This window comes from Falco peregrinus, chromosome 2 (assembly GCF_023634155.1).
Source record: "Falco peregrinus isolate bFalPer1 chromosome 2, bFalPer1.pri, whole genome shotgun sequence".
Lineage (NCBI taxonomy): Eukaryota > Metazoa > Chordata > Aves > Falconiformes > Falconidae > Falco > Falco peregrinus.
This window is the reverse complement of record NC_073722.1, coordinates 36,181,973-36,194,588: the sequence shown is the minus strand read 5'-3', so window position 1 is coordinate 36,194,588 and position 12,616 is coordinate 36,181,973.

The following is a 12,616-nucleotide window of genomic DNA, read 5'->3' as shown; positions in this document are numbered from 1 at the left end:
ATGCATACAAATGCTAAGTGCAGACTGGAAGCAAATGGGACAAAAACTGCAGAGCGTATCAGCTGCTGCTAAGTTTGACACACTCTTAGGTTATAGTTGCATGTTAAGGGTAGATGTTCACAAGCTCCTCAAGCACAATGAGTAACTTGGAAGAGAAAAGGGTAACTGCACTTTAAAGGATGCATGCTCTGAGCACAGTGTTTACAAGCCAGCAGCACAAAGAAACTGATTTTTTTGAAAATCTTTTAACTCTAAAGAGCAAATCTTTAAAGCAGCGCAAGGGCGTCATGCACACAAATCTCATTATTCTGAAAGCTGCTTAGAAACTTTAGCCCTTAGAGTCAACATACCACGATGCATTCAGAAGTGCAATTTCAAACAGTTACAAATGCTTCTAACAATTATCTAATTTAAAGAAAAAAATGAAGAAGAAAAAAATAGGATTTAAAAGGATTTAGAAAGAAAGAATTATGGAGGGTATATATGTTAAGAAGGAGGTAATTGAAAGGGATTGAGAGGGGTACAGTAGGAAGTGGATGTGGTTAAGGCATTTGCAAGATTAGTTGAAGAAAAGTCTGGTAAAACTGGAAGTAGGAAGCCAAATCTTAGGACAAATGAATACAGTTTCTTTGATGTATTTGGAGCTGCACAGTTTTTACATACTCAGCATCTTGCCTGTGGGCCTTAACAATGATTGGGTAAAAATACTGAAGAAAGGCTATCATAATATAACCAGACAAAGTAGTGTATATACTACTTGATGCACAAAAAGTACTTATATTTTCAGAGATTAAATATGCAGTCAATGGTACTGAACAGCTGCAGGTATTTCAGCCTCAGGTGTCTTCGGGAATTAAGCAACTTAACAGAAATGGAATCTGTGACTTGCTATGCAAGCTGGTTTATTGAAAACAAAAATTGTAACAGGATTTATTACTGCTTTAGAGATGGAGTATGAGTTTGAAACTCATTTTCAAATGTGTCCTCAAAGGAACAGGAGAATATGACTGGTAAAATGGGGGGAGGGGGGTGGGGTGGAGGGAAGCGGGACAGTTGGAGGGGATGAGGAAAACTCTGGCATGCAAATGACACTGTCTCCAATTAGTACAGATACACCTCTGGAAATTCCTGCAAGTGTTTTATCTCTCTAGAAAATGTATTGAAACCCCCGGGCATGTAGGTTGTGTTTGTGCATGCTTGAGGTCTCAACTTCTTCCAGGATTAAAAGACTGTAAGTACATGCACCATTCTGTTGGTGCTGTAGTAACAGACTGCACTAGTCTGTGCTAGGCACTGAGCAAACACAGGACAAAGATACACAACAGGCAGTGTATGGAAGCAAAAAAGACAGCAGAGAAAGATAAATAAAGAGCTGAACCAGGTCAGGATGACAGTACCCAAGTTTTGTATTCCCTTGCTGAGCCTGCAGAACTCCTAGGATATTTCTGCATTTCGCATTCTAAAACTTCAAAATTTATCAAAATCCCAGAAAGTAAGGGACTCTCCATCCTGATGTTAAGCAGGCTCATTTCTAAGATGACTCTTACTTCATTTTCATTGTTTCAATGAGCCAGTCCATGTTCAGAGCACTGTCAGCGCTGAGGAAGAATAGACAAGCACTGGGAGTTCCATGGCCATAAAAATAAACACTGTCAGCAGGATACATAAAGTAATGTATTGAATTTGAAACACAACATCACAGGAGCATGAAGAAAACCAGATGCATCTGCTAAGCATTTCTGGACAGATTGATTTACACAATGCTGTTCTTTAATTATGTGACTTTATTTAAGAAGTCGGACAGGACAGTGCTTCAGATCTGGGACAACCAGCAATGGACACCAGATCTTTATTATGTCAGAAGAAACAAAAAAAGCACCATCTTTTTTACCTTGGTACAAAAATTATCAGGATGATCACCCCCAGAACCCCTAAGCTTACACTTGGTGGTTCAGATAACTGTGTCAAAATTTGTCTGCTTGATTTCAGCCACTTCTTCAGAGTCTAGGTGTCTGCACATCTAATGCAAGGACTGTTATAACACAAGCATGTGCTGCTGGGCGGAGGTGAGGAACCCCAAAGTCAGAAACTTGGGCAGCATGCGGGTGTTTGTTCGGGGCTTTGCCTGTCAGAAGTTCTTGAATGGTTAGAGCCATTTACTGAATGCATCTGCCTATTCTTTGCCTTCTATACCAGGTCTCAGGATTCATCTGAATGGTATTACCCTAAGGTGCTGGAGGCATGTTTGATCACTGTAAGAAGCTTCTCCCATGCCTGCAAGTAGCAAGGAGAAGGCTGCCACACCAGAAGCTTTAAAAAGGTCTGGGGTTTTCTTCATCTATGTAGTAAGTGTAGATGCTGATGTTATTGTTGGTCCTCTCCATGCACTGTGGGACAGGGTGAAACACTTGGCTTCATAATGGAGATTATTGTGGATAAGTGAACAGAGAGAATCATTTAACTGCACCCAGATAATTAACCAGGAAACTGGAAATCCTTGTATCAAGGTTGGAGCCTGATCAGGAATTTATACTGTATAAAACAATCTTTTTCTTTCTCTGTTCTCTCTCTCTCTCTCTCTTTTTTTTTTTTTTTTTTTTTTTTGGAAAGAATGACAGACTAACAAAAGGGTAGTAGCAAGAAAGGAAGGATTTGGTGAAAGCTTTGAATCATCAGAGAGGACACCATTATCAGATGAAGCAGTTTCTGGGAGGCATACAATAAACTATTCTATTTTTTCAACAACAATTCAAGTTGTGCAGCCACTCAAAAATTTAAAAGCCCTTTTTAAGATAATTGTATGCATTTTACATGTACTCTATGCACTTACTCTTTCAGGGAGCGCATGTTATTGATCACTCCTGCCTAAATTAATAGTGCATCTCTGTCTGGATTGCAAAGCAATAATGAGTTGTTTAATTAACTTCTGTAGGTATTACAAGGAAAATTATGCCTAACACAGTCTAAAATCCAGATTCTTGAATGTAGGGGATTTTTAAGTTAACCTGACTCATACACTTTTTGCATAACAACTTTGTGGGTTTTCTGCTGTGTACAGGGCAATAACACTCCAAGTTTACAGCCTGTATAATCCACACGAATTATACTCTCTAGTGCCCATCTATCTCTGTCTTATGAAGCTGATATCATGAAGACACAGATAACACCAAAGACTGTAACTTTTACTAATAGTCTACAACCTGCTTAGCTACTTGAGGCTGATGAATTTGAGGAGCTGGTCAGAAAAACATGAAAATTTAGTAGCTTAGTGGGCATTGTACATGATGGGGAATGACGAGGTTAGAGAGCATTTTGGTGTCTTCATGTTGCTACCACCACCAAACCTCAGTCTGTACAGTGTTTGAACTGAATGATGAAGCACAAGAAGGGGTAACAACCCTAAAGCAAAAGGACAAATATGCTGTAATCTCTCCGTAACTGTACTCTGTCCCCACACCATCAAGATTATTTGGGTATCTTACTTAACACAGAGTGTCAATGGGAAGCCCATCAATGTTAGAAATACTTGCACAAATCTAGTTCATCCATCAGCTTTGAATTGAACTGCATGCCCAAAATCCAGGCAGAGCCTACCTGCCTTAATGCACCGTTGCTGCATGTGCTTATAGGACTCTCAGGTACAGCCACAAACACGGGCCACGATGAAAGAGTCCTTCCCCCATGGTCAAGTCCAGTATCATGGGAGGGAACCTGGTGGAAGAGCAATGTAAATTGTGAGGGCTCACAGTAACTTGGGAGTATTATTAATATCACATCACCAGCCTGTGTGCATTTTTTACATGTCACAATGAAATTATTTTATTACCTGTCTGTGAGTTCATCCTAAAACATTAAGTGCAAGACAGTGGGATTTGGCACTTCCACAGCATTGGCTATGGCATACAGTACATCTACATACACTTTTGCTGCAGGTGCACTCATCCCACATCTAAGAAAATCTGTTTTCAAACACAAGATGACTTAAACACAGTGTTTAGATGTGAGGCATGTTAATGCAGGTATCAGCTGACCCACAACTGCACATTTGAAGGGCAGGTAAATCTTAACTCAGGCAAAACTCATGGTTGATACTGACTTGACTGTTTCTCAAATGAAATTTTAAAAGGAAGTTTCTCAATATGGGGTTTTTTAATGTGCTGGTATCAAGCATTTATGAATAGCATTTCCTACTTTAGTAATCAACTCACCCAGGAAAACAAGTGTGTGAAAAATCTGCATCTTATTTACATTTGTAATATTACATAATTTTGAAGGTATCAGCAGAAGCATTTAAATGAGAGTTTTGACAACAGTGCCATTCCAAATGCAGTGAAAATCCTTTTGATGTTTAATTAGAGGAGACTGCAAGGACATAATTTGAAAAGCTGAAGGTGGAGTTAAAAAACATACCTCGCCCACTACAAAAATGTCTCTGCTGTCTTGGCCTGTGTTTTAAGTGCATACTAACAGATCTCCAATAACTGGTATTTCTTGCTCTATGGGTAGTAAGTTATCTTGTCATCTAGTACTTTATCATCAAGTATAAAAAAAAAAATCATCTGGCTTTGTGCGCAGTAGATGAACGCATGTTTATAGAGCACTGATTTTAAAAGTCACAATACTTTGCCCTCAGGATGCAAACATCGTACTGCTTGAGACACCCAGCACCTTGCATAACTGCATATAAATTTAGCATTGCTAATTAATGCTCTATTTTTAGTACCAGGATTCTGTGCATCACTATTGTGATACACAGAACATGGATGCAGTGGATCCTTAGTTCAGAAAGTGTGCTGGGTTGTTTTTTTGTGGTCACAAGTTGCGTATCCACTGCTCCACAGTGGCAGCTGATCTTGATTTAAGCACCTCCCCAAGCTGACGAGTGTCTTTGCAAACTGTTTATGTAATTCTAGTAATGACCATGGAAGACTGTAGGCTGCAGTTTAAAGCGCACAGATACAATTTAGCCCCTTCACTTCTCCAGATCTGCAACAGGCTTTTAGGTGGAGTTCTTGTTTTATTTTTCAGATCTCCTTGTATTTTCTGATCTTGGCTTGATTAAACACCTTGTATTCACATCTGGCTTAGAAAAAGAAAAAAAATGTGACTCTTTGGAATAGTAGGATTGAATTTAGAGTTGAGAAGGCCATAGCTGGTAAATTTTATCCTAAAAAGAATCAAGGGTGAAATCTTGGCTCTATTTAAATCAGTGGCAATGTTTCACTAATTTCAGGTGAAGGTATTCACCCCTACTAAATACTTTATATCCTAAGGGCTCTATAAATTGTTGCATAAACATTACATAGTTAGATGATGGGAAAAAAACCACTCCCATTTTCCTCACCTAAGGTAAAAATCTTTGCTGCCAGGTTTCCATGGAAGAAGCTGACAGAGGTAATCCAGCAGTGATGGAATATTCAGGGATTAATTAGACGTGGCCTAGATACATGCCAGAGAGTATCAGAGCTGACCTAAATGTTGGGAGGAATAGTGCCTGTGTCTCCTCCTCTCTGTTAATCAGCCCTGACACCAAAGGCTTAGCAGGGCAAGTTTGAAGAGAGCATTTGGATGTAAGCCTGAAAGAGGCAAATTGTTAGGTTATTTTTTATTCATATTATGAGTCTGCTTATTTAAATTTAAAATGTACTGAAAACATAGCTTCTTGTATCTTGTAGATTGGTAGGAAGTCAACCAGGTTTTTCAAACAGTGAGCCAAGAGTCTACAGAAGCCTGGCTGTGGATCACCATGCTTTGACAGAGTATGAAGTCTTCCTGTCTCTTCTACTTTGTTCTAAAGCACCATTCCAGGGGGAAAAAATCAATTAACTACACAGATGCTATGTTAATTTTTAAATATATACAAATATGTCAGAGTTGTTTACAGTAAATGAGCAATGGAATAAACCTCACTTTGGCCTAAGGTTTACAGGAGCAGCTTTCATCACTCAAAGGGTCAATGAATGGGAATAAGAATAAATCAGTGTTTCTTCAGTTTAATTTGAAATAATGTTAATTGGAATAGCCTTCTGCTCTACAAGCATGCTTTTCAAGTTGCAGCCAGCAAAATAAATTGTGGGTTTTTTAAGGACAAAAATCTAAACTAAACTTTTTCCACTTACTCTGTAAACTCCAACTTCTAAAGGATGTCCCTGAGTTGATCGAACTACTCAGGACAAAGATCTATTTAAGCCAGTATTAAAATAAAAGTACAGTCCAGAGACCTGCTTCCTGCTAATTGCATGCATCTGGGAATTTTAGAAAAATTTTGGCTTAATTGGAATACTCAGCCATCAAGTTTTCATGTCATTGCAGTTATATTTCAAGAAAAGGGGTTGAATGGCAGTGAACTGAGAGATCTGGAAACCCGCAGTATTTGAAGATGTATGAGATCCTGCCATTGTCACTATTACTTGTCACAGGTGACTAAAAAGCAGTGGAGTTCAGCTTGCCAAGATGATGACTTTATTACAGTTCTTCACCTTTATTTCAAAGTATTTTTGAGAGGTCTAGGAATTTTTTATCTTAACTTGGGGGGAGGCAGGGGGCAGGGCGGGGGGTGTTTAGCTTCCAGTTTGGGAAAATGATGGAAAGCATACTAAAAAAAAAAAAAATAGTAATTGAAAGAAGTGTCTATATTGATATCTGAGCTAAAACTGTACAAGTTGAAAATCAGTTAATTCATATCAAGTAGGGATATTTGTCTGTAACTTTGGACCTGAGAAAAGGGAGAAACTTCCACAAAATTATGCATCTGCATGTTGTACTGAAGCCCTTATGAAATCTATTTCATTGTGATTATACTCAGTAAAAGACTTGATGTGTGCAGTGTTATGATCCAACAGCTGCTATTGCCTGCAATTCCACAAGCAATTCCCACAAAACATGCCTTTTATAACAGAATAATTTCATTGAATTACTAATCAATACAACTAGGTGTCAGGTATAGACATATAGTCATAACAGAAATAATCTACTGTTTAAGCATTTGTCTCCAAATGGCAGCTCGGTAAGAAAAGAGGCTGCTCAACACCCTGGCGCTGGTTCCCAACCACTGGAAGTATCACACTTACAGCTTACGAAATCTGCAAAGAAGTAAGAAAGCTCGGAGCTGCCTAGCAATGCTTTTATCAGTCATTGCTACCAAGAGTCTCAGCTTCCCCTTAGCGCTTTGTGGTGGAGGACTGTACCACAAACTCTAAATGACTAATGGCAATAGTCTTGCTGTCGTTTTGTGTTGCAGACACCTTCCCCATTCCCTGGGCATCCAGGGACCCCAGTTCGAAAATCAGAGTCCAGCTGATCTCTTGTTATTCAGCTTCTATTATTTCATTGTTAATGTATAAACCTATCTACTGGACTGGACTTTTCCAGTAATTATTAGTTGACCTTTTTGTATTTAGGTAAATTGAGACAGATGACACTTTTTGAAATAGTACTTTGCTCACTTACCCTATGACTTAAGTTAAGGAACAACAAAAGATACTCGTTTTAGGGACTAGTAACTGTTTCACATCCACACTTTTCTATATAGCAACTTTAGAGTGTTTTTTTTTCACTTTTCTGTAAAGCTTCATAGGACTTTATCTTGTTCAGATTTGACACATTGGCTTTATTGAATTTATCCAATGCTTTACAAATGTCTGTTATCTCCAATAGTTAGATTTTGTTTAATTTTGAACAGCATAACAGAATATATCCTGAAGAAAAAGCTGTCAAACTTATCGAAGATTTATAGCTGATAAAGCAGTTATGATAGTGAATTGATAATAACCAAGTTACCAGTTATTTGTTAGACTATCAACAGTTTATCACTAAAGAGTAAAATCCACAGAAACATTAACATTCATTTATAATTGCAAAATGGTCCATTTTGTACTTCAAATGCACTGTGGATCTTGTTCAGACTGACAATTTCATTCAATTCACTCCACCAATTTACAGTATTTTAACATTTTTTTGGAAAAGTAAACCAGCATCTGATATGTGGGCCTTTACACTATTCATTTTTTCAGCATAACAGAAATTGCAGCAACCTATTTCAGTTTTCTCTGCCCTAGATTCAGGAAATGATGCAAGCTAATTTCTGTTCAAAGTGCTCAGAAATACACCACCTTGGAAAAGGATATTTTTGGGACCTGAGATATATGACTATTTATGTCTGGCTCAAAATACAGGTAAGAGTTCCTAAAAAAGTCATTTAAAGTATATTTTTTACTTTTAAAACGGCAAAACCATGCTTAGAATCAATTCTCTTCAAACTTAAATGAAACACCCACATATCAGACTATCCCATCCACTATCTCAATAAGATCTAAATCTGTCAAGGATTGTTAACACCCATCACAGTGTGGATATTTTGAGGACTTGTAAATCCAGAAGAATTTAAATTTCTTTAGTCAAAAGCAGTATTAACAATACAACATCATTCATAAACATTGATTAGTACTCAACACCAGAAAGGGCAACTGGGAAAAAAAAATACAGATTTATTTTTTTTTTAATATTCCAGTATTCAGGACATAGGCAGAATCCAGACGAGTAAAAAATAATAAGCTCACTTACTGTTGTTGTGTGGGGAAAAAAGGAGAGGAGCTAGAGGTGATATTGCAGGAGGAAAGCCGACTAAGTAGGCATGACAGGAGCATGGGGGCTAAATGTAATGACAGGAACTTCATAGCATGTTCTTCATAAAAGTGACAGGAAAAGCAAAGGAGGCAAACTGCACTCTGCCAAAAGCATCCATTCAAATCCTGAAATACTGAAGGATAATTTTTGGTAGGGCACGCATTGCTAAACCCCTGGCTTGAAAAAAAGAAGGATAAATGAGAATTACAGGAAGAATGGTACTAAAGACTAGAGATCGTGACCAGAAAACAATGAAGATGAAGCACATTACAGTCTAATTTGCAAAAGCATGTATTAAATATTACAGAGAGCCACTTTTTTGATTGCTTTTCAAACGATCACAGAACTTAAGAATAATTTAAAATCCTGTGCTTTCGTTCCTTTTTATCAGCCCTGAGGTTAAATATATACACATTCCAAATATTTAGGGCACAGCTATATCTCCATCATAATATATGCCAAACTCTTCCTTTCTGAATTATTCCAAGCAGCAACCACCTCATTATTCCAGAATCTCACTGCAAATCCTTCAATGCTGGGGACCGTCAGAAGGGAGTATAAGCCTGTTTTAACATCTGTTAAGGTAGATCTGGCCAGGCTTCTCCAGCCACACATTGAGTTTCTACCTTCTCAGATGCAAACTAGGGAAGGAATGTCTTGGATTCCACCTGGACACCCCAGGACCTCAATATGCAGCGCTAATAGATCTGACATAGTGCTAATACACTGCACAAGTTTTCTGTAAGTGTCAATGGCCAGCTTGCCTTACAACCGAAGTAGCGATATGGAAAACTGCATAAGCAGAAACAAGGAATTTCATTCACCACTTCCCGTGGGCAGGCAAGTGCTCAGCCATCTCCAGTAAAGCAAGACTCCATCACATGTAACGGTTACTTGGGAAGACAAACGCCACCACCTTGAATGTCCCCTACTTCCTTCTCCTTCCCTCAGCTTTATATTCTGAGTGTGATGCCACATGGTCTGGAACATCCCTTGGGTCAGCTGGGGCCAGCTGTCCCGGCTGTGTCCCCCCCCAGCTCCTTGTGCCCCCCAGCCTGCTCGCTGCTGGGTGGGTGAGAGGCAGAAGAGGCCTCGGCTCTGTGCAAGTGCTGCTCTGCAGCTACTGAAACATCCCTGTGTTACCAGCACTGGTTCCAGCACAAATCCAAAGCATAGCTCCATGCTCGCTATTATGAAAAAAATTAACTCTATCCCAGCCAAAACCAGTACACCATTGCTGATTTCAAAGAACTTATTTACATTTAAAAAACCACTCATTTTTTGTGCCTTCTGCTCTCAGTAGAAAGAGAAGTTTGTCTCTGACTTGCAGATTTTGCAAAGGAGACCTGTGTGTTGCCAGAAAATATCCCACAGATGAGCAAAATTGGGTGGGAGGAAGCCGTGGGGTTGGGTACAGCCAGCCCTCTACAGCATTACAGTTGTATTACAGAACTTTGTACTATATGACTTTCATCTTGTCAGGTACAAAAGTCTATAGGAATTTCCTTTCAAACATTGCATTAATGAACAAACAGAGTGCTTTATTGTGGCCAAATATTCAGGACAAGAATTAAGAAGCATATCCAGATCCTGATGCTTCTCCAGTGCAAGCAACTGCATGAGATTTTGACATTTGCTAGTGACCCTGCTCCAGACACCATCCCCCAAATCCCCAGCAATAAGGCAACTGCCTGGCTTAGGGGATTGGTAATCGGATACTTCACCTCCAGGTCACCGTAGGTCTCTGGTTCAAGAGCAGCAAGGCTTTGTAATGACTTAAACACCAACAGATATTTATTTAGAGGCATATGGAGAAGGGAACATATGATTTCCATGCAGCAAGCAGTAGACACGTCCACATATAGGCACAAACATTATGACAGTTGCCAGTCTGTTAGAAACATTTGAATGACAGAATACCAGTCTAGCAGAGGTTGATTAACTCCCTAAGTCAGGATTATGTCTTGTTTTAGTGCTGGCTGGGTAGTAAAAGCATCATGGTTTATACAGTATTTTACAACTGAGAGAGGCAAAAATTCATGTTTAACTCTCTCTCCCTCTTCAAAGTCAAAGACTTTGAAAAGTGGTTTTGAATGTTACTGGAGGTAATCCAAAGCCAACTTTAATTTGAATTTTCTGTCTTAGCCGGTACAAATTCAGCAAGAGCAAAAATGTGTTCTGCAGGTCTTTTTAGGCACTTTACTACATAGGAAAAACTTTGAGTGCAAAATTTGGAAATTCAGTGCATCCTTAATGAGGATAAAACTGAAAAAACCCCTACTTCCAAGGTCAGTATTACCCTGATACTTCTGAATCAGACTGTATGGCCGGTGTGTGAGAAAAAAGGTAGGTGATGCTCCCTGTTGTGGAGGGACCACGGCAGGCAGGTGTAATAGTAAAACAGAAACGTGATGTCTTCAACCTCCAGTCAGTGGCAGTTCCAGAAGTCAGAGGGGCTGGCTGGCATCAACACCCTGTCCATTGGCCCGTACTGCCTCCCAGTGGGCATCAACTGCTCTTTTGGGGGAAAAGACGGGTTTTTAAAATGCCCGGTACAGAAACCAGTCCTCAGACAATTCATGGGGGAATTCATTGATGGTGAGATTTGTGGTATCTAAAACCAAAACCCAACAAAAGTCTTGGTCACCTTCCAGTGTGCGGCTCTCTGTGTTAATCACGGCTGCATGGTTCACCCACGGGTTTCTGCAGAATGTAAGCCTCCATTTAAATTTTTTTAAAAAAAAAAGCTTTGGCGGGCAGCCTTACGAATGTGAATGCACTTAGTATCAACTGGCACACAGAGGGCTCTGTCCCTGTCACTCTCAGCTTTGACAAGCAGCAGCAGAGCAGTATCACATCACATGGCTGTGACCAGTTTTACAGCATCCCTCCGTGCAGTGCTAACAGTAACTTATTTTCTTTTCACTCTTCTTGAGTGTGCTCAGAGCACCAGCACGGGATAGTAAGAAGGGATCCCAAAACTGCAGAATAAAACAACAGGAGGAAAAAGCACCTTTTGCTGCGGTAAGGTCTCCAGAAAGCTGTGAAAGAAGAGCTGGGGGGAATATTTTCATACCTCTTTGACAACCTACAGAGCTTCACTTTGTAGCCCCAACCTGCTTTTTCCTACCGGGCTCAGCGAGCCAAGGATCTGTTCAGAGCCGGACAACTCAACTCTATGCCTTTCCCACAAAAAAAAACAAGACCTCCCAGCCCTGTGCTGTTACTGACCTGGGAACAGTCACAGCAACCTTCATGTTGGGACATTTGTGTGGTTACTGCAACCACCAACAGTGAGGGGGCTTTGGGGAAAACACCTCTGGGGACCTGTGGAAGTCACAGGGCTGTGCAAGCTCTTGCAAGGGTTAGAGCCGTTGCCCGTGCTTGAAACATTGCATTTGTCTATATCTTGTACCGTGATCTTATGGAATGGGGAGGAAAAAAATCACACAGTAGTATATCACAAGTTGTGTGAATAAACAAAAGACTTCTGTGTCTAGGTGTGTCCAGCTACAAAGGTCACTTAGGTGTGGGATGTTTATTTTTTCCTCCAAAGCGATCCTGTTCAGGTTGCAATATCCTGTTTTATTTCTACGGTGCTTATCATTGAAAGTTAATGTTCAGGATCCTTGGATCTGATATCCTCCCAGCGCACACAAGAAATAGAACTGAAAAACATCAAAGCAAGCGGTACTGAACACAGAGAAAAGGCAGAAGTGCTGCATTGGAAGTGCTCTTCTTGCATCACGCTGCTTTGTGGAGAGCTCACATCATCAGGTTTGCATGTGTGCATGCACGTGTGAGACTCCTTCAAAGGAGGAAATAGGATGCCTAACTTTTAGTGCAGAAAATTAGTAACAAAATACACGCTAGCTAAGGGCCGATAACATCGCTGTAATCTCGTACTTAATCTGCTATCCTCAAGAAAAATCTGTTGGCTTTTCCGTGCTAACTGCCCAGGCCGCGCACGCTAACTAATGGCCCGGCGTTG